This window comes from Grampus griseus, assembly GCF_964374135.1.
Source record: "Grampus griseus genome assembly, chromosome: 5".
Classification (NCBI taxonomy): domain Eukaryota; kingdom Metazoa; phylum Chordata; class Mammalia; order Artiodactyla; family Delphinidae; genus Grampus; species Grampus griseus.
In genome coordinates this window covers 119,774,614-119,798,866 of record NC_138998.1, presented here as the reverse complement: position 1 = coordinate 119,798,866, position 24,253 = coordinate 119,774,614, and positions in this window count along the sequence as shown.

Sequence of the window (24,253 nt, the reverse complement as noted above, 5' to 3'; positions counted from 1 at the left end):
TTTTGGATTCATAAGAAAAAAAAGAACAAGAAAACAAAAAGCATAGTGGACAGCAGTGTTGTGAGGCTGAAAGCTAAAGAAATTTAGGGTCACGTTACTCAGGGTCAGGAAAGTGCTAAAAAGCCTTCTCGGCTAGTGCTGGCTAGCTTGCACGTTTCCAAAGGCAATGTAGCATAAAAATGCTAAACTTACAGGCAAGGCAGTTTCTGCAGACCAGAGGCTGCAGAAAAATTGTTCAAAAATGTCTCCTAAATGTTGTACAGGAAAAGGGTTATGCAAAAGAGCAGGTTTTCTATGTTTTGTGACTGGCTTGGTTTTAAGGATGTTGTCAAATGGACCTACATAAACCAAAGAGCATTTCAGTTGGTGCAAAGGTTCTGATCAGACTTACAGGAACCTCTCCCTGTATGTACCCTAGCAACAACAGTTCAGTGTTAGTTCATTCAGTGTCTCTGGTGACTTTATAGAACACAAACTATGGTGAGGATAATAAGAATGGGTTGTATGATGACAGTGGATTACAGCTCAAAGAGCTGCAAGACACAAACTGTCCCCTGGGAGGAGAGCTCAGGCAAGACCAAAAGCAAAAGGACAAAAAGGAGGACATTGGAGGGATTTGATGTCTCTAACAGCTATAGATACAGCAAACATTAAACACGGCCCACCTCCTAGCCCGATTAATCCAGATCCTTACACTAAATGACTAGTTGGACAATATCAAGTTGTCTAATATATAAGTGAGAAGTAGAAAAGTAACAGTAGAAATAAAATATATTTGAAGAATAATAGCCAAAACTTTTTCCAATTTTGAGAAAAATTATAAGATCTTACACCTAAAAAAAAAAATCAAAAAACTTAAACCCCTTAGCAAACACAAAATTAACATGAAGAAAAATAATACCCAGGTATAACATAAACATATTTCTGAAAAATAGTGATAAAAAGAAAAATCTTAAATTTTATTACATATCCAAAATCTCAATGATTCCCAAGCAGAAGAAATATGAATAGAGCAATACAAGAAACATCATGATCAGATTTCTGAAAAACAAGAATAAAATGTATTAAAAGCAGCCATAGAAAAATGACACATCACACATAGGAATTTCAAAAAAGAATTTTAGCCAACTTCTAATCAAACATTATGCATGCCACGAGACAATTAAGTGAGTCTTTAAAATCATGGAAAGCAAATAAACAAGCAAAAACATAAAAATCCTTTTACAGATAAAATATTTTTCCAAGAATAAGGGCAAAATGAAATCTTTTACACCCAAAATAAATATGAAGCGAATTCATCAATAGCAGACTGCAATATAATATGTGTTAAAGGAAGTGCCTCATGTATTGTAGAAACTCAGTTTTAGAAAGATAATGTGTAAGCTTGTAGAGAGCCCATGATTCTAAAATAGGAACACATACTAATGAAACTGGGTACTGATTATTCCAAAGCAACTAACTAATATTATCCTCAGAAGCAAACTACTCCAAAATGTAGTGGTTTAAAACTACAGCCATCAATAAATAAATAAATAAAAATAAAAACTACAGCCATTTTTTTTCCTTTTTTTTTTTTTTATATTCCTGGATTCTCTGGATAAGGAACTTAGACAGTGTACGGCAGAGGTTGACTGTCCTTGCTCCTTAGTGTCTGGGACTTCGGCTTGTAAGACCTGAAGACTAAGCTTAACACAAGGCTGGAGTTTAGTATTAACTGGAGGCTCCTTCATTCATCTGTCTGGTACCTGAGCTGGAATGACCTAAGGAAAAACACTGCCAACCAGAGAACCTAAAGTTGGCCAATCTGTGTCTGGACCCTCACAGCATGGTGGTCTTAGGATACTCAGATTTCCTACATGATATCTCATGGCTCCCACTTCAAATATTCCAGTGGCCAAGGAAAAACCTGCCTTGCTTTCATTACCTGATCTGAGGGTCACACGGCCTCACTTCTCCCATGCCCTACTACAGTCACAGCAGTAAAAAGTTGATGCAAGTCCAGTGGGAAGGGGTATTGATTCTCTCAATGGGAAGAATATCAAAGACTTTGCTGTCATTTTTCAAAACATATACACCTAACTACCCTCTCTGATTAGCCAACAGTTTCTACCACTATCTTTTTCCTTTTCTGGAACCACAAGGTCTGTAACTTGCTGCTTCTTTCTGAATATCTGCTCCAACTCTCTCCTCATCCATTCTCAACCAGCTTCCTTTTCTTCTTGAATATAGCACAAATGACTACCAATGGTCATTCAACATCGTAACATAGGACATACTACTTACAATAAGAGAAATTATCCTTTCCTGTCTTTTTGAGAGAGTATATGAATGGCCAAGCACCATTTGAAAATAAGGCCACTTAATTCATGAGTCAGTGACCAGCACTGAATTAGACAAGACCAGGAAAGGGTAGTAAGAAATGGAGTGGAAGAATTTTATGGCTTCCCCTGATAGAGGGAATCTGTCTGATGTTTCTTGAAAGCCTTCCTGGAATGTTTATAGCTACACACTGTGGTAAATGTTTTACCAAGGTCATAGAACTCTTGGTTTATGAGAGCAAATCACCAGGAAATAAAAGTCTGCTATAACAGAACTTTTAACAGCACAAGTCACAGGACAAATATTTAAAATAGCATTAAATATACAAAATATGACTCAAAACTATCTATATAATCTTCTCTTTTGAAATGTCAAGATTGTTACACATTTGGATAATCTATAGACAAGGTAATTAATTCATTTGAGGTAATGTTAATACAGAACTATTTTTCTGCTCTTTTAAAGAAAAATGAAGTATCCAATATCATACTTTTATATTATAATAAAATCAATCTCCTTAACAAAGAAAATGAATAAAGGACAATGTTAAATAGAACTTTTAGTGATTTTTTTTTCAAAACTTCAAGTTGGGAATAAATTAGAAAAAAAAATCTCCTTTCTTATTGAAATGATTTAATAAAAACCTTACTCTCCAAAAACTTGATTAAAATATATCAAACTTTTACCATATAACAGATCTTACATAAGCAGTTCATTTTTCCAGTCCATATTAAAAGTCACAAAAAACCTAGAAGCCAGCTAGTATTATCTCCGTTTTCTAGATAACATTACTGAGATTTAGGGTTTAAGTAACTTAACTGGTACAGTATATCAATAAGGACAGAAGAAGAAATTAGATTTAAATCTATCTTATTCCAAAGTGGGGAAATTTTTAAAAATGCCTGATTGCAGACCTTCTACCAAACTAGTAGATAACAAGTTTAAAGCCTTATTATAATTGTATTTGCATAAATAAAGAGATGTGACTTTTCTTATATCCAGATATTAAAAAGATCAAGTAGATAGCATAAAAATAAGGATTCTGAAGCTCAAGAAGTTTAAGAAAATTACTAAGTTCACATATCTTGAACCATGGGCCACAACTCGAACTCAAGTCTCATTTCTCCCATGATGTGACACTCTCACCTTTTCACTTTGTCATAATACAGCATTCATTTGGAATTCCTATTGCAACTCCTTTCACAACCTCTGCATAAATTATTTATTACCTGTCTACTCCACAGATCTTTTTTATGTTATTTCACATAAAAGTGACTTCCTAGAGCATTTATTCATGTTAAGACTCAATAGTGTATTTGCAGTAGCTTGGTATATATTATACCAATTAATTATCATGGTAGCATCACTTTTGTTAATTTGGTACTTTCTAGAAGATATGGAAATATTTTTTTCAAAGAAGATATACAGATGGCAAACAGTTACATGAAAAGATGCTCAACATCACTAATCATCAGGGAAACACAAATCAAAACCACAATGAGATATCACCTCACACCTGTTAGAATGACTGTTACTGAAAAGATACCAAATGTAAAATAGATAGCGAGTGGGAAGCAGCTGCATAGCACAGGGAGATCAGCTTGGTGCTTTGTGACCACATAGAGGGGTGAGATAGGGAAGGTGGGAGGGAGAGGCAAGAGGGAGGAGATATGGGGATATATGTATATGTATAGCTGATTTTGTTATAAAGCAGAAACTAACACACCACTGTAAAGCAATTATACTCCAATAAAGATGTTTTAAAAACAAAATAAAGAAAGAACAAGTGTTGTCAAGGATGTGGAGAAAAGGGAATTTGTGAACTGTTTGTGGGAATGTAAACTGGTGCAGCCACTATGGAAAACAGTACAGAAGTTTCTTAAAACTTTAAAAACAGAACTGCCATATGAGTCAGCAATTCCACCCTGGATACTTATCCAAAGAAAACAAAAACACTAATTTGAAAAGATACGTGCACCCCCATGTTACTTGCAATATTATTTACAATGGCCAAGACATGAAAAGAATTTAAATGTCCACTGACTGATGAATGGGTAAAGAAAATGTGCTATATATAGATACAATGGAATATTATTCAGCCATGAAAAAGAATGAAATCATGCCATTTTTTCAACAATATGGATGAAACTCGAGGGCACTATGCTAAATGAAATTGTCAGACAGAAAAACATAAATACTGTACTATCTCACTTACATGTGGAATCTGAAAAACAAACAAACAAATGAGTTTATGGATGTACAGAGCAGATTGGTGATTGCCTGAAGTGTGAAATAGGGGATGGGTGAAATAAGTGAAGGTTATAAATAGATCAAACGGTATAAAAAAGAAAAAAAAAGAGTTGGGTCAATATTACTACACAGAACTTATAAGTGTACCTTTATATGGAAGTTTATTAATGCAAACTAACATGGAAATTAAAGCAATCTTAAATTGCCAGTTTAAACTAACAAAAACTGTCTCAAGCATACTATACAGTAGTTTCTGGAAACAAAACAATTACCCCAAGAGCAAAATATATTTGCTCAATTATATTAATCTTCGATATTATTTAAAGGACTTATTTAGATTAAGTATGCTCTAATGTGCTGTTTTGTACTCTTAAAAATGTGTTCAATATTTATTTTAACCACTGCAATAATATTATTAATTATAAGAAATTAAGAATATTTTAATAGATGTTATCTTGCCAGTGTTCTTTGCTTAAAGATTGTAAAGAGCACAAGTTATGAGCAACTTTCATCTAGTGCAAATAATCTATCACAGAAGAACCATTAAAATTATTTTCAACAAATCAGTTCTGTAATTCAGAAACACCTGCCTATGAATAGATTTTCCCCAAGATCATTTTAAGTACCTAGTTGAAGTTATTCAGCCTGCCTCATCAAGATTTTAACAGATAATTCATTCTAAATTGTTACATACATGTCTCCAGGCACTACAAAAAATTATTTAAATATATTAGAATGAAATGCGTTAAACACTTTCATCATTATCCTGAATTGGAAACAAAAGATATAGACATTTTTTTCTAATTAAAAAAAAGTTTGCTCACAAAATATTAAGAAATTCAAATGATTGCTTTAAATATGCCAGATTAATACAATCTATTAGTTTTTTAAATATTTATTTTGGAGTAATCAAACATTTGCCAAAGTTCAAGGTTATTTAGGTAAATACACACACACACACACACACACACACACACACACACACACACACAGAATGAGAATATCTCCATTAGAAGATGCTTTTGTAACCCAGATAATAATACATCCTTTGAAATGCATACGACTCAGAGACTATTTAATGTTTAATGGGAGTACTACATCCATGCTTATATGGAGAAAGTTGGCAACCATAATATCTTTAAAGCTGTTTAAATTATCCTCGAGTCTGTATGCTTTTTTTTGCTGTTGTTGTTCTATTTGATTGGTATCCTCCTCCTTGCTTCTACTTACATACGGAACTCAGTCATTTTGCATGGATTCTTTTAAATGAATTATGTAAAAGGTGAATGGACACAGCCTTTACCTTGTAACATATAATAAATAGTCAAGGTTTCGTTCTGTGGAAACGTTACTGAAATCATGGACGATGGGAATTTGAATTACAATGCAACAGAAAACATAAACTGAAACGGGGTATTCTGACAGTCCGCAATTCTTTCCACTCTGCTGTTTTCATCCTCCTCCTACACTCCAGCTCGTGTCCTCAAATCACACCAGTGCTTCCCCAACCACGAGCACAACCCCGACGCCTCCACTATCACCACCGCCAGTGCCACTCCCTAAGGAAATTTCTTTAAAAAGATGCTACTGTAAATTAAATAGAAATGAAGGGAAAGCTTCCTACTTCTGTAAGCAAAGCACTTCAGCTCTTAATAGACATGCTTTGCCTTGACCCTCCCCTTTCAGACCCTGCCTAGGTCCAATCATTTCAATACCTAAATAGGCCAGCAGGTGTTTTCCTAATTAATTCATGTTTCTCCACTAATAGGTGCCAGCTTTCTAAACATATATTGTCTCAATTGTATGTGGTGAAGAGCAATTTTATATGTAACCATATTAATGATAAATTAAGCATATTGTTTCTATAGGGATTTATAAAGAATGTATTAATCATACAACTCATTTCTTTAAAATGTAACTGAATTTAATCTCTGCTGTTAGTGGTTACATAGGATGCCTAATTTAAGAGAGTTTATAGGTTTATTGAATCTTCAAATATTTTTAATTAAAATTGTCATGTGTATAGATATATATCCATAGGTACTTAGGTTAAAGATAATGTTTTTTCATTCACCAAATAGTATTTCAAGGAATAAAGAAATGGCTTAACGTCTTGCTCATGGTATAGAAGAAGGGAAGTGTATATTTTAAAATTAAAATCAAAGGGGTATTCTCTGTCGAATAAGAAAGGAAGTATAAGAGATATTCTTTCTTGCATTTTAGCACAGCATCTTTCTTAAAAAAAATCTTTGACTACCTCTGATTTAGGTGGCACAATAGCTTTCTTATGACACTTATGTTAATCTTTTTACCCCTTTCCATTACCTGAACATATCAGTATGTTTTCTTGTTGAAATAATTTGGACTAGCAATTTGCAAATTTCCTCTGACAGCCCTTAAGGTACAATAAATTTCTCAAATCAGTGGGAGCCCTTGAAATGTGTTTTCAATACCTCTGCTGCAGATGAAACTAGCGAGCTACAAATGTGTAAGTGCACAGAAAATCAGAAAGAATGAATTTTTCACTTACACGTAATCAGATGTTTCCTTAATTATGTGCAACCCCGGGCTATACGGAAGTTTCTCATTTCAGAATTAGATTTTACAACCAGGATTTTTTTTTGTTTATATGCCTGTACTATATTTAATGAGTTTGGATCAGAAAAAACAGAAAGAAAAACTTGACCAAAAAATACATCACTCTTTTTAAATGTTTTAAGGTATTTCCTATAAACAGTGTTACTTCAACATATAAAACTTTACTGAGTGCCCATGGATAACAAAAGGCTATGTCCAGTCTAAAGTTTTGAGGTACGTTAGAGATTTTCTTTTGTGGTTTTGACCATGGCAGGTGCAGGCGGAAGGGAATCCAATATGCTACTGATAGTATTCCATAGCCTCTATATTTTTAGACTTCTATGATTATGATATATTTTATCATTTTTGGTCTGTAAAAATTTTTGTTTTTTCCCCATTTTTGACAATTGCACTTTTGCCCTTGAGGCAGTATGCTGTGGTGATTAAACTGTAGGTCCTGAAATCAGACAATTGGGGTATAAATCCCTGCTCTTCCACTTACTAATTTGGGCAAGTGACTTAGTTTTTGTGGGGTTTTTTTTGTTTTTTGTTTGTTTCTTTACTATGCATGAATCACATTTAGGATTGGTAACACATACAAGTAAACCCATTAGATATCTTAATGTCTTAAATGCCTAAGTAGCTACTCTTCTCTCTTATAGCTTAATTCCAAAGGTCTTGAATTGCTAGGATGACTCCATTAAAACATCAGGGAAGCAGGTACCTTCTATCTCTACTGCCATCCTCAAGGCTACATGGTAATTGTTGGAGCTCCAGCATTTACACCCTTATTTCAGGAAGAAGGGTAGATAAAGAGAAGGACAAACAGTACAACCTAGCCCAGGAGTTTGTTTCCTTTAATGAGGCTTTATGTGATTTCCAACTCCCACTTAGATCTCACTGGCCCAAACTTATTCACTTAACTATACAGTCAGCTACTATTCCATTTAGTATCACTGACTGGCCACCGCAAACTAACTGGAATAAAGGAACAACAATTTTATTACACTGATAGTTTTCATCAGTTAGGGATTTAGAAAAGCCATAGGAAGAATGGCTTGTCTCTGGTTCCATGATGTTTGGTGCCTCAGTTAGGAAGACTCAAAACCCAGGAGTAACTTGATGACTCTGGGCTTGTATAATTTGAAGGCAACTCACCGACATGCCTGGAAGCTGATAATCACCGTTGAGTGAGATCCCAACTAAGACATCTAGACAACATCAAGATGACATCTGTGTTACCTCCACAAGGTCCCTGGGCTTCCCTAGAAGATGGGCTGGATTCCAAGAGTAAGCATTCAACATAAAACAGGCAGAAGCTGTGTGCTCTTTTCTATTCTAGATTTGAGTAGCACACAGTGTCATTTGAATACAGTCTTTTCCTGCAATCATACTAAAACCTTCCTTCCTATAGTAAAGAGGAGAATTATTAGACTCCACTCTTAATGGGGCTAGTGGCACATTTGTATTATATAAAACCGTTTGTTGTGAGAGATATTGTTTTAAGTCATCTTTGGAAAATTCAATCACCTGCCTTCATAACTGAACTGTTGAAAATCTAATCCTTTAACTGGGTGCATTTTACCCCTATGAAAATTACGGTTTGGCTCCTTCTAAGAAGAAGGAAAGAAAGGATATTCATCAGTCTTTGAAAGACCTCTATTTACCCATTTGCAAAATAAGTAATATAATATTATATAGCTCTAAAAGTTCTTATCAGAGATAGGTGAAATAATGCCAGCTATCATTCTGGGGATATTGTAGAGTAATATGGTAACTAAGAGGGTTCCCCACAGCATGCTTTACTCCACATGGATACCATGGGCACTTTGGTGACACACTGACCTTTTACTGCCATGGACATTCTTCTAATGTATTATCAAAACCTAGTGATTCTCAAACTTTTTATATCACATCTCACATAGACAATGACATTTTACAGAAACTGGTGCGTCAAAGGTTGCTCATGGTCTGAGGTGACAGGCAAAGATCTCTGGGTCACTCAGGCCCAATCCAGTTCACCTGACTGCTGAGGAAATCAAGGCACACCTTTAACACACTATCATTATCAACTTTTCTCGGGTCAAGAACCTCTATTCTATAAACTATATAATTTTCTCTTTTACCTCCAAGCTAATGAACTACTTCATCAATCAAAGATACAAAGTTTCATTAGGAATTTATATAAACACATCACTCTCTCTGCCACAACATTCTTCCTTGATAATGATATGAGAATCAAAGTTGCGGTTTGAGCAAGGAGACTCAGCAGAAGGAAGACACCTGGAAGTGTAGCTCTACTGAAGAGATTTGGAGCAAATATACCTGGACAGGGGCTTCCCTGGTGGCGCAGCGGTTGAGAGTCCGCCTGCCGACGCAGGGGACACGGGTTCGTGCCCAGGTCCGGTAAGATCCCACATGCTGCGGAGAGGCTGAGCCCGTGAGCCATGGCCGCTGAGCCTGCGCGTCCGGAGCCTGTGCTCCGCAACGGGAGAGGCCACAACAGTGAGAGGCCCGCGTACCGCAAAAAAAAAAAAATATATATATATATATATATATATATATATATACCTGGCCAATAACTACAGTTTTTCTATGATTTGCTGAGCTGTGCTAATATATTAACTGCATTCCTGGGGTAGAGCACACATGAATCCAAATCGAGCCATAGGAATGTCACCTATGGGTGTCTGATTTAGGGATGACTGACTGTCAGACTGGAGGCTGTAGGATTTGTGCTTATGCATATTTCTGATTTACTTGTTCTTTGCATCCTTTTCTATTTATGCCACTCTTTTTTTGCCTTTATATAGACCATTATTCTCTTTCACTTCACATTACTTTCTATTCATACACACTTCATGAATTCTTTGTCTTACAAGCTACATGCTTACTCTCCCTCTATGCTAAACACACCCTATATAAGTTTTCACTTTTCTAAATATTTTTATCATCTTCAGCAGAATTGAATGTTCTTCAATGATAGAGAAGACAAACATTGCACTTCAGTAATATAATTGTTTGAAACTATGGTTACATTTAATGAAAGAGAACTTAGGCACCGTGAGGATTCTGAACTCCAGATAACCCACACCTCATTCTGAAACTCAACAATACTGATCCTGTTTCATTGGTCATTGAAATCCCATGAAATTACTTTTCAGTAACTAGAGATAAGGACAATTTGTGTACTTACTGCAAGGGCACTTCTCTGGTTCACTGACAAATGGTGCCTTTAAAAGTTTTTACTTGCCCTTTTGTGAAGTTTGAATGAGGATTCAGGTATCTTCTCAGGTCATTAGTCTTTAGTGCAAGATTGCCAGTAGCACTTAGCAGAAGGTTAATATGCAGGAATATACTTCAGGAGATATAAACATCTATTTTTTTCCAGAGACAATTCACTTATTCATATGCATTTATTGACTACTACTATGACCCAGGTACTGTTGTAGGTGATGCAGATAGGGAAGAAAACCTGTGCTTGAATAGGTAGAGACAGTCTGTGGCATCCTTGAAATATGCTTTTCAGATCTCACTCAGGACTCTATTTGCCAAGAGTGTAATTGACAACCAGTACAGCTGTTGCATTATAAAATCTATCACTAGATTTGTGATATATGAGGACATGCTTTCTGTGTGTATTTCCCTGCCAATGACTGAGTGCGGCTAGGATATTCAGGCTCGCCCATTGCTGGGAGATTTGGTACTGGTCTCAGGGGACGCTTTGGCTCAAGGACTCTATAGTAGCCTTGCCAAATTCTCTTAGGTCTGTATAGAAATCTCAGGTATTTCACTCCTCCCCTCCCCTCCCCTTCCTCCCTCCCTCCCTCCCTCCTTCCTTCCTTCCTTCCTTCCTTCCTTCCTTCCTTCCTTCCTTCCTTCCTTCCTTTCCTTCCTTCCTTCCTTCCTTCCTTCCTTCCTTCCTTCCTTCCTTTCCTTCCTTCCTTCTCTCTTTCCTTCTCTCTCTCCTTTACCCAGAGCCAACTAACATTAAGATCTGACAACTTTTCAGACTCCCCCAGATCCCTTCTATTTTTCCTCACAGGCATTGTCCCTCACAGAGCTCTTGAATGACTAATTCTGTCCTGATGTCTGTATCTCAGAGGAACCAGGCTAACCCACAGAACAACAGCAAAGAAACAGTAACAGATAACTGCTATGGAGAAAAGATAAAGCAAGAAAATAGAGGTAGGTTGTACAAGGTAAGTAGAACTGCTATTTTATGTAAAAAAAAAAAGTCTATTTTATAGACTTCAGAAAGTGAAGCAGAAAGTATAGTAGTCCCTGCTTATTTGTGATTTTGCTTTCTGAGGTTTAGTTACCCACAGTCAACAGTGGTCCAAAAATATTAAATGGAACATTCTAGAAAGAAAAATTCATAGGTTTAAAATTGCATTCAGTTCTGAGTAGTGTGATGAAATCTCCAGGACTCCTGCTCAGTCCCTTCATGGATGTGAATCTTCCCTTTGTCCAGTGTATCATGCCCCTTAGTTACATAGTAGCCGTCTTGATTATCAATCATGTTGACTGCCACAGTATCACAATGCTTGTGTTCAAGTAACCTTATTTTACTTAATAATAGCCCCCACATGCTAAAGTAGTAACGGTGGCAATTCGGATATGCCAAAGAGAAGCTGTAAAGTGCTTCCGTTAAGCGAAAAGGTGAAAGTTCTTGACTTAATAAAGAAAGAAAAAATCATGTGCTGAGGTTGCTAAGACCTACAGTAAGAATGAATCTTCTATCCATGAAATTGTAAAAACAGAAAAAGAAATCTGTACTAGTTTTGCTGTCACACCTCAAACTGCAAAGGTATGGCCACAGTGCATAAGTACGTAGTTAAGATGGAAAAGGAATTAAATTTGTACAATAAGATATTCTGAGAAAGGCAGAGAGACAGAGGTGGAAAGAGAGAGCACAATCACATTCACATAACTTTAATTACAGTATACTGTTATAATTGTTTTATTTTAATATTAGTTACCATTGTTAATCTCTTACTGTGCCTAATTTATAAATTAATTTTTTTCATGGGAATGTGTGTATAGGAGAAAACATAGAATTTATAGGGTACAGTACTTTTTATTTCCCTTAGGAATTGGCATTTTTTAACATTGTAAGCATGTATAAATATTAATTTTAAATGGATCTGGTAAGACATAAAACTGTAAAGCTCCTAAAAGAAAACTTAGGGAAAACTTGCCTTGACACAGTTCCTGACAATGGAAACAGTAAAAGGATTTTGCAGATGTCATTAAAGTCCCAAATTTGTTGACTCTGAGTTCATCAAAAGGAGATTATAGTGGATAAGCCTGATTTAAAACAGGTTAAAGTTCTTGAAGAAAGGACTGGGAACCTCACTGAGGTGGGAGACTCTCCAACCGACATTGAAGAAGACAGCTGCTGTAAGTTCTTCATCAACAAGGAAATGGCTTTGGCCACAACCCAAGGAAGCTTGAAAGGTAACCTTTACCCAGTAGAACCTCTGAGGAGAATGTACCTCTGCAGACACCTTGACTGCAGCCTTTGGATGCCATAGCAGAGGACCCAGGTGAGCTGTACCCAGATTCTTGACCAATGGAAAGTGAGATAAAAATACGAGACATTTTAACCCAGTAAATTTTTGGTAATTTGTTATGCAGCAATAGAAAACTAATACAATTACCCAAGAGTGCAGGAGTGCTTTAAGAAAAATAGAAAACCCTAGTAAGTAAATGCCTTTTACAAACCAAATCAAAAAGTGAAAAATTTTCCCTCTGAAAACATAGGTGTTTCATGTATTATTAAAGTATAATTTTAGAAAAAAAATATCTGGAATAGTGATAATCCCACATATACAAATTTGGACAAAGAGTAAAAATTAAAAGCTGTTAAACTCATGACCTAGTATAATTTGCCCTAGGAATGCAAGAATGGGTTGCTATTTTTTAAAAAATTATCACTGTAAATCACATTAACCAATTAAAGACAAAAAGAAAAACTCTCAGTAGATCCTGAAAATATATCTAATAAAAATAACAATTATGATAAATCCTAGCAACTTGATAAACTGCTCTGCCAAGAATCAAAGCAATATCACACTTGAGAGGGAAGAACATAGTCATTTTCTTTACTGTTAGTAAAATGCCAGCTTGCTCACTTATATAGCTCATAATCAGTAGGGTACTGGAAGTCCTAGCCAAAGAAATATAACCAAAAAGTTGAGGGAAAAAAGTGGAAAATGAAAAAAAAATGTAACTTTCTTAAAAATCACATAATGATGCTAAAAATCTAAGAAAATAAATATTAACTCCTCCATAGCTAAGATGTACTTAGCAGAGTAACTGTATCAAAATATGAAAATAATAGCATTCAAACAAATCAGCAATAACAAAGAATTAATATATACAAAAAAACAAGAAAAAGTATCATTGAACCTGACAAGCAAATCAATATATTATATGAAGCTACAAAAATTTTCACAAGTTAATGGAGAAATTTGCTAAATCTCATTGCATATAAAATTTTGACTCAAAATTTTAAAGTCTCTGTGATGTCAAAAGCATAATGAGTAATCTAAAACTGTTAAAAAGAACTGGGAAAGATGTTCACATATAGGACAAAAAATGCTAATTTAAATACAAAATTAAAAAACAATAACTATGTAACCCCCTGCCCCCAAAAGACAAATATGCCAGTAAGACAAAAAACAACAAAAAGCCAATATCAAAAACGATAATCAACATAAGAGGAAACCAAAGGCTAATGAACATACTAATTTATCTATAACCCTGAAAATATTTTATTCTATTAAGTTAGTAAATATTAGATACTCTCAAAATCTCATGCATTGGCCAGGATGTGGGAAAACAGAAAAGAAGTAATAATAAACTGCTGGTGGGATTGTAAATTTTCCATTTATTTAAGAGACCATTTCTTTACTACATGGTAAGATTTAGTGTTCATTCTCTACACTCATCAAGAGTGTCATAAGGAAACAAAGATTCCATGTAGCATTGCTTGAAAAGGCAAGTTTGGAAGAATTCTTGTTAGAAATGGAGAAGAATGGATAGGAAATATACATAAATGATAATCCCATAATCTGTGTGTACACTATTCTACCTTTATACTTTTCTGGATAATTTATGTATTTCATAATATACTTAAAAGTAAATAATAATAGTGAACATCTTGTAATGAATTTAAGAAGCCATATATATATGTAATAATCTGAAAAATGTATCTACAAATGAAAAGCTGAATGGCTTCATGAAACCTCAAGTCCCCAAATTCTCAGATAAAGAAATGAAACACAAATTTCCTTCAAAAAACAAAGTAACATTCAAGCTAGAGATAATAGGAAGTGTTTGCTATCAGAGTACAGCAACTGATATGTGAGAATACCATCAGAACACGAAGAAAATATGTTAGATTTGGTCAGGAAGACAAAAGGAGGTAAAGCTCAAGCTGAATTTTAAAAGACAATAATAAGATCACATCACTCAAGACCAGTGATTGGAATGAGAACAAAGCTCTAAATGACACCTGTAGGAAAACCTAATTTTAAGGAGTACAAGAACAGAAGCAGACACTTCAAAGAATACAAAAGTACACACTCATTTATCCTGTGCCTGGCCATGTACTAGGCCTTTCACACGTATTTTTTTCCCTACAAAATTATTATAAATAGATATTATCTCATGTCAAGATAAAGAAATTAAGCTTAGAGAATTTAAAATAGTAAAATAAGTTACTCTTGATAGACACAAATAAGACTTTCCTGATTTTAAAATTCCTCTCTAATAACTAAACTTGATAAGCATTATAAAAGTGTGAAGAAAGACTCTCAAAAGAATTATAGATACAACAGAGGAGTGAAGTGAAAATTATACAATTTGAGGGAGTGACCAATGGCATATACAGTGTCATAGAATGAGGATGGAGGAAATCAGTATGTGTTCAGTTGTAAAATGAGAGAAGTGAGGAACAAGGGATAATAAGTGTGCTATTTTGAGTGACTCCACTATGAAAGAAAGAAAATAAGAGAATGCTTATTAAAAATAATTATATGGATTTTTCATCTGAGAACATGTTACGGGTATGTAACAAATGATATTGTGATCTGTCGTTATCATACTGGAGGTCACAGCCAGTGCAATAAGAAAAGAAATGTTTTAAAAATGTGGTATAAAAATTGGAGACTTGGATGGTAATAAATAAAAGTGTATTTATTTTACAAATAACAAATAAACGTGTATTTCTTTTACAACCAATATATATATGAACTACAATTAGACAAATCAAAATAACAGAATTTACCAATGTAATTTATAAAAACCAAGTTCTAAATATGAGGAAAAGCAATCAGGAAATAAAAGATAACATTTCTGAGAGCATAAGAAAGATAAGATGTACAGCAATAAATCTAGCAGAAGAGGAACATTAGCCCTCCCCTAAGAACAACAAAAATAGAGATATTCCAGGTTCAAGGTTTGGAAAAAACAATACTGTGGACACGTAAATTCTCTCCCAATTAATATACTGACTCAAAGCAACCCCATTAAAAATCCCCACAGGTGTCTTAGCAAAACTTGGTTAGCTGTTTCCAAAATTACATGAAAAATAAAAGTCAAGAAGAGCTTAGGCAATCTTGCAAAAGTATTAAAACATTAAAACAATCTGAGGAACTTTTGTTCTCAGATATACAGATGAATTATAAATATATAATAAATATGACAGAATACAATTGTAAACAAGCAGGACCCTATGGGGCCCTCCCAGGACAGATCCCACCCCCCAACCCATGTCCTCCACCTGCCTCTTATTTGTAGAAAAACTTTAGCCCCCTAGGCATTCCTCAAGTTCCAAAGAATAAATTTAATTGGAGAAGTGAGAAAACGCAGAAGCAAAGGAAAACAGTCAAGCAAGACAAAATAATAATAGTTTAGCCACTATACAAAGTCAAGGGCCTTTAGTTCCTTCTCAAGGGCTATAGATAATATTCTGAGCAATAGGCTTTGAGCTGTTTTACAGATACTGAAACCCCCACCAGGTGGAAGAAGTTAACTGTATTCTGACCACAAGCACAAAGACCCCAGACTGGTTGGAACCAGGTTGATGATGTTGGTTCCTGACTACCTCACCACCAACCAATCAGAAAAATGTCCACAAGTTGATCATGTGCCCCACAACCCCCTCCCTCACCCTGGTTAAAAACCTTTCCCTGAAAGCCATCAGGGAATTCTGGTCTTTTAAGCACTAGCTGCCTCCACTCCTTGATTGGCACCCTGTAATAAATGCTGCACTTTCCTTCAGCACAACCCAGTGTCAGTAGACTGGCTTTATTGTGTGCAGGCATGAGAACCAAATTTGGTTCTGTAACACAATTAGCTCAGAAACAGACAAGAAGAATCCAATAAAGTGCCCAGAAATCTGACATTAAAAATTTGATATGCAGTGAAATGGGGAAGAATTTGGCTTTGGTAGTGTAGTGGGTCCATTGGATACCCATTTGCAAAACTATGAATCTGGAGGTGGCAGCACTGCAGTGGTGCTTTGGACTTGGTCCCAGCACTGTGTGGCTCTCCAGCTGGGGCTCTGTTCCAAGCCCTACCATTGACAGCCTGAGCACAGTGGCAATGGAGTGAGATGAGCAAAGAGAGCAATAAGAGAGCTCCAAAAACAGCAACCCAGAGACTGAAACAGGACTATCTTCCAATTTAGAAAGACTGGTACCTTACAAGTGTGCTGAGCTCCTCCTTTCCAATATTCTTGAATGGCACTACAGTTCAGCTGCATCCATAAGGTTATGCATGGCAGATTCAAACAACTACAAATGAAAAATACTGGGGAAAATATTACAGAGAATTCCAAAAAGCAGAACTTGAATTTGCCACCATGGGGGCAACTATTTCCATAGTATTTACATTGTATTTACAACTATTTACAAAGTATTTATATCATTATTAGGTATTATAAATAATCTAGGGATGACTTGAAGTATAGGGGAGGGTGTTGATAGGTTATATGCAAACACTACCCCATTTTAAATAAGGAACTTGAGCATCCTCTGATTCTGTGGGGTTTTGGAACCAATCCTTGGCAGATACCAAAAGACTACTGTATATGCACCAAAGTCCTGAGATGACTCCTTGTGAAAGTAGTTATTATCATGGACAACTAATTTTTTTCCAGAGAATTTTCTTTTAAACCTCCTAGTATTTATACAACTCCCAATGGAAAGTTCAAGTGCAATACAAAGCTGAGTCTTTTCATCATGGATTTCCCCACAGACAACCTAGCCTAGTCCATATCCACCATCCTGCCTGGGCAGTACAGAAACGTGGGACTTCAGCAAAAGACAACCGCCAGCACAAAGTTTAATGTTTAACTAAAAGACAATGTCTTTTTTGAATTACTGCTGAAGTCATATAGGAAATTGAAAACATATAGCACAAGACGAACCCAGCAGCAGACCCCAGACTTTCCCCTTCCAAGACATGGTTCCAGACAGAGAGGGACATACACCATGGCCAGAAGGTGCTTCAGCTCTTCTATGTGGTTGGGTGGGCCTAACCTTGCTGGGCTAAAGCAGGCCAATCTGCACCAAGGTCCTGGAAGGCGCCCTGGTGACCTTGTTTGTTATCGTTGAGTTTGCAGCCTTGCCTACGCTGTCAAGTAAGTTAATTACATGCTGAGAAGGGACAGCGCAGGAGGAGCCCAGATGTGGCAGAGGTAGTTGGCAATGCTGGGTCCCAGCTGGCGGCACAGGCTGGCGGCACGCACTATCGAGTGCAGGGCAGACCCACCACACTCCTGGGGTTAGCTTATTAAAAACCTTAAGCAACAACAGCAACAAAAACAAAGTGTGAGGTTTGAATTTGAAGGAGATGTGAGATTCTCAGCCCTTGGGTGTACATTATCAGGTGTAAATGACGAGCAGTCCTCGTGCTTTGGTTTTATACCTTATCTCCTGTCTTATCTTTTGACCTGTTTTAGTAAATCTGTTTCATTTTATTAGATTTAGTCACTTAAAAATATAAAACTTGGGACTTCCCTGGTGGTCCACTGGTTGGGAATTCACCTTCCAATTCAGGGGGTGCAATGGTCCGCATCAAAAATATCTTAAAAAAATATAAAACTTGGGGCTTCCCTGGTGGTCCAGTGGTTGGGAATTCACCTTCCAATTCAGGGGGTGCAATGGTCCACATCAAAAATATCTTTAAAAAAATATAAAACTTGGTGCCTATCAAAATATCAGATATAAACATTTCTAAGTATTAAATGAAAGCAACATTGGTTAAAGTACCTAGCAAACTAAAGGCACCTAATAATGTTTGTTGCTTCTCAAACTGAATGACTTTACCAAAGTAAAGTAACAAATGCACCTGTATGTAACTATTTTATGACAAACAAGTGTAAGTTATTTCACAGATCCTTTTAAATACTTCATCCTTAAGAGAAAGTTTGGGACTTCCCTGGTGGTCCAGTGGTTAAGACTCTGTGCTTCCAATGCAGGGGGCACGGGTTCAACCCCTGGTCGGGGAAATAAAATCCCACATGCCCTGTGGCGTGGCCAAAAAAAAAAAAGTTCATTAATCATTAGCAAAATATTGCTTTCAAAATATTTTAAGGCACTGAAATAGATGCATACATGCCAAATTTTCAATATAGTAAAATGTAATGAAAAGTATTCTGAATTAGAGAAGTATATAAAATAAATATGATCACTTTTATAACCTGGATAATGTATACCTAATTACTCACTGCATTCACAAAAATCTATTCTAGGTGCATTGTAGGCTTAAAGATATAACATATTATCTAGAAGAATATAGATTCTTGATATTTAAGATCTTCATGATATTGAGGTAAGGAAATATGCATTATATGGACTAAAAAAGATAATTTGATGTACATTAATCTAACCAACTTTTATTCATCAAAAGATATTAAGAGAATGAATAGGCAAGTTATAGACTAACTTACAGTTCGTATTACTGACAACTAAAACCCAGAGTATATATTGTACTCTTTCAAATCAATGAGACAGTGTATTAATTTGCTAGGGCTGCTGAAACAAAGTACCATAAACTGATGGTCTAAATAACAGAAAAATGTCACCTCAGTTCTGGAGGCTAGAAATCCTAGATCTAGGTGTCAGTAGGGCTGCAACTTCCTAAGGGCTGTGAGGGAGAATTCTGTTCCATATCATTCTCCTAGCTTCTAATGCTTTGCTGTCAATCTTCATCTTCACATGGCAATTTTCCCTTGTATGTATGTCTAAATTTCCCCCTTTTTATAAGGACAGCAGGCATATTAGATTAAGGTCCACCCTAAGCCAGTAGGACCTCATCTCACCTAATTACATCTGCAAGAATCCTATTTCCAAACAAGGACACATTCTGAGGTACTAGGAGTTAGGTCTTCAACATATGAATTTCTGCAGGACACAATTCAAAGCAAAACAGACAACCCAATAGATCAAAACATGTAAAACATGTAAACACTGGAAGAGATTCTTATGAGTCAGCTAATAAATGTGAAAAAGTACTCAACTATTTAGTCAGCAGGAACCTGCAAAATAAAATTAAATTTCAGTATACCACCACTAAAATGGATGAAATGGAAAAGACTGATAATATTGACATCAGATTGGAAGTCTTATATGCTGATAATGGTAGTTTAAGTCAGTCCAACTGGTTTGGAAAACTCTTTGGCATCCTCTACTAGAACTAATTATTCGACAATTCCATTCCCCAGCATGTGCTGTAGCAGCACTGCTTGAAATAGATAAAAACTTTAAAAAGCCCATTAAGTGTGATTGTGTGTATGTATTTATATATGTATACATATTCGCATATTTATATATGTATATATATGTTTTTGTAGATTTATATAAAGTATATCATAATAAGGAGATAAAATAAATATTGTTTGGATGCATCTCACAAACAAGTTTGAGTAAAAGATGCCAGACACAAAAGAATATATACAGTAAAATTCCATTTGTACAACATACAAAAACAGACCAAACTATTTATAGTGTTAAACATCAGAGACATTATTATCTTGGTGGAGAATTGTTAGTGATTGGGAGGGAGCCTGGGAGTGGCTTCTGGGAGCTCATGATGTGTTATTTCATGAACTAACTGCTGGTTATATAGAGAATTCATTTTATAAAAATCCATCCACCTGTATATTTATGATTTTTGTTCAGTTTCTGTATTAATGTTATATTTCAATAAGAATTACTTAAAATAATGGAAAGTTACTATCTACTGTAATATCCAAAATCACTTACAAAAGAATCACAGGATAAATGACATATTTCTATATATTCGGTTGAAGAATAAATGTTTAAAATGAATTTGTTTTTAATAAAAAGATGAACAAACATGTAAAACAATATACGACATTTCTTTTTAAATAATTGTTGTGCTTTAGTTGCAAGAAACACTGGAATAAAAAACATACAATTTCACACATGAGTTCTTCAAATTTTTTCACTCCTTTATCTTGTATCATTTTTTAATGAATTCACTTTTTGGCTACAAAGAAACAATGTTTTTAAATATTGGGAAACTAACATACATTCATTTACTAAAGTATGTTTTTGATCTCAGTGCATGTACTCTCTATATATACCCACTGAAAACTTCCCTGTGGTTCTTAGATTATGGGAAATATGCTTAGGTTTCAAATACAATTTCTGGACTCATTGATGAGATTTTGTCGTTTATTTTTTTAAATTTTTAAACTTTTTTACCTTTCAACCCCCTATTGTATCTTTAACATGTTTTATTTGAAAGTTGTTTAAGCCATTTCTGTTGTTCCCACTATTTGGGACAACAGAAAGTATACTCAGATCTGTTTGTACATTAGGATATTTATACTTAGATTCAGTTTTGGGTAAAAAACATCACATAACTATGAATATTTAAATAAACTTAAAGACAGAAATCAAAAATACCTGTAAAAATGTAAATGCCTTTGCTTTCTCCATCACCCATGACTAATACTAATTTTCATATTTTGATGATAAGCCTAGTTGTAATTTTAAAAGTTTTCTTAACATAATACTACAGAAATAAATATAAAAAATTCAGAGTTGGCATTTAGATGAAAACCTTATTCATTTGAACTTAAGAGTTTTATTTTAATTTCAGTAAAATATAATAGTGTATATATATTGTTTTATTCTTGTGGTTAAAATCTCTCTTAGTATTATACTTTTTCCTAAAGTGAATGATATAAAACATTTCTTAGTGAAGAGAGAAAATTAGGTAGCCAGAGCCCTCATTTTATTGTTGTATTTTAGAGTTTAGGTTAAACATTGAACTAAAATATTATATAAATATATATGGAATATATATATATATACACACATACATTTGTGCTATATATCATCTGTATATAGAAATATATATTATATATATTGTATATGTGTCTATATTCAAAATAGGATGCATAAAGCACCATAGCTTACTTATCCTTGTGAAGCTGACACAATTTTGTCATGTTTCCAAAGACTTCTAAATCTTTGGGAAAAGGAAGAACAAAGACAATTAACTCAAAATATAGCTGGCATTTTTAACTCTTCCACTCCTCATAACTACACATCTGTATCTTAACCTGACTTAATTTGATAACTATAGTTTTATTTTTTTTAACCATCTATTCCATTTTTTTAATTCTTTGCTGGAAACCTGATAAAATGGGTTATTTCTTGGGGCAAGGGTGACCGAAAATCATGTTTTTCTGAATTATCTAGGTCTAATTCATTACTGCCTTAATAGAAGTAATTTTCCATTGGCCAAGTCTACTGAGCAAAGGAATATTAAAAATTCTAGAGGATTTCTACTGGTCCTCTTTGCTCCCATTTTGTAACCTCCTCAGGAGCTCCCCTTGTGTAATCTGAAACCTGCCCTGTACATGAAAGACAGGGAGAGACCTAAGAAAGAGGCAGCCCACTCTAGATTGGTAGGTGGCGGCTTTAAGAAGCAAGGGAACTTTCAAGGCTTGTCTTGGGCAGCTGCAAGACCAGTAACTTTTGCACCTACCCACCAAATCTTAAAAGTTTATACAGATGCTTTAACTGGGTTCAATCATGTACACAGTCCAGATGGTCTCAACACCATATTACCATTATTTCAAAGCTGTGTCCTTGGGTAGCTTCCAGCTTGGGAAAGACAAGCAGAGCACACATTCCAAGGTGGGGCGTGGGGATGGTGGTATGAACAGCCTCCAAATGCTCTGGTCCAGCTTGCAGGTCAAACTGGAGGTCGTGTCTTTTTGATGACCTTTCTCAACAAGCAGCATCCCAGTTCATGTTTGGTAATCAGAATTATTCACCTTGGCTAGTAAGTACAATGACCCCTTTTTCTGCCTGTTGGTTCAGTGGTATGAGATTTCAAAAATGTTAGTGAGTGAGTGAGGAGTCAGCATCAGTTTCCAAACCACTGGAGATATGAAACTTTTCCTAAGGGAAATAGTTGTTCATTGAGCACAAAAACATCCAAATACTCCAATCAATTTGATTCAGGATTTGGAAGAAAAATATCTTAAGTAGATAATTAGTTGTAACAGTGAAAGGGACCACATCTCTGTCTTCTGCCTGGTTCTTGGACCCATGTTGTTTCGCTAAGGAGTAGATGTTATCACATCTAACCTATTAGGCATGGGTCCTATTACTAAGTCTTTAGTGTATTCCATTATTCTATTAAATCTGCTTCTTCTAACTGTGTATTCAAACTAATGAATCCTGTACATGTTGACCTCATTGTTGTACTCACTTTACCATAACTAAGCAGAGATATTCTATGGGATTACATGTTGATGGATAAAGCTCTTTGTAAGATCATGAATGATGATGATGGCCGAAGCACTGCAGACAGGAAGGGGATTTAATATTCAGAATATATCTAAACCCATGAGAACAAACCTGTACTCCCTTCATGATAAAACAGTCCAATATATTCAGCTTTCTTGCAGGTGGCTGGCTATTACCCCTGAGGAAAGATCCTCTATCGTGGCTGCATGTTAGTAGTTTAAGCACTTATTAGTGACGGTAAACAGATCATTCATGGCGAGGAGAAATCCATGTTTTAGTGCTAATGAACTGCCTCTGTCTTTGCCACCATGGTCAGTTTGTACATGGACCCACAGTGTAAAACTTAGAGCACCTACGAAAAAGGGCACACAGATGTCCACAGATTACTCATAAATGACCACTATAAAATTTCTATTTTCCCTGAGTCTTTGGATTTCTTCTTCAATACTCCAGAAATATTTTATAGTATCTTTCTCATTTGACTAAAGGTCATATTGGAGTTCAGGATGTAATTAACCAACTTAGTTCACACAATTACCTGCTGCTTAAACCCATCCCTAATACTGATTTGGTGTATCCATATCAATACATTTGGCCTGCCTAGTCTCATATTTTGTCCTCTTCGGTCAAACATCTCTTAGCCCACCCCCATATATGTTCCCGTAACTCCTGCTGGTACAAATTGGAAAGACCATGTTATTCTTTTAGTGTGTAGTCTGCTTTGTCCCAGACCACTTCTTGTACTTTTCCATTTGGGCTATGCTGGGGTTCCAATTCTTAAAGGTCTTAAAGGCCGACGGCAGAATGAATAGTTATAGTTGTGAATTTTGAGTAGACTAAGCAACTCCTCATGAAGAAACTCTCTCTTGTGAAGTCACTGGAAGGATTTTATGAAGAAAAAGTCAATTTCCTCAGACAGAGAAGGGTAAACTATTTCTAAGACAAGAAACACTGAGTTATTTTGGAGATCAAAATTATCACCTTCATCTGTGTCTGCCCAAATGTTTTTATCCAGTATCTCAGTATTCTACTCTTTCCCCTATTTATTTATATTCAAATGTGAGTTTAATGGACTATCAATTCTGCATCCCTGAAAATAAGTCTCTTGGTTTGGTTCATAGCGGCAATTAACAAGTTTTCTGATTTTTCATATGTGTTCTAAATTTTGTATTCAAGACCTTTATACTGATTCTCTTCCACTCCCTTTAGGAAAGTTAAAATAAGCTAGACCATGTAGAATGTTTATAACTGCCACAACTACTGCTTCTTTTAACTCCTTGCCTCCACCTACATTCCAT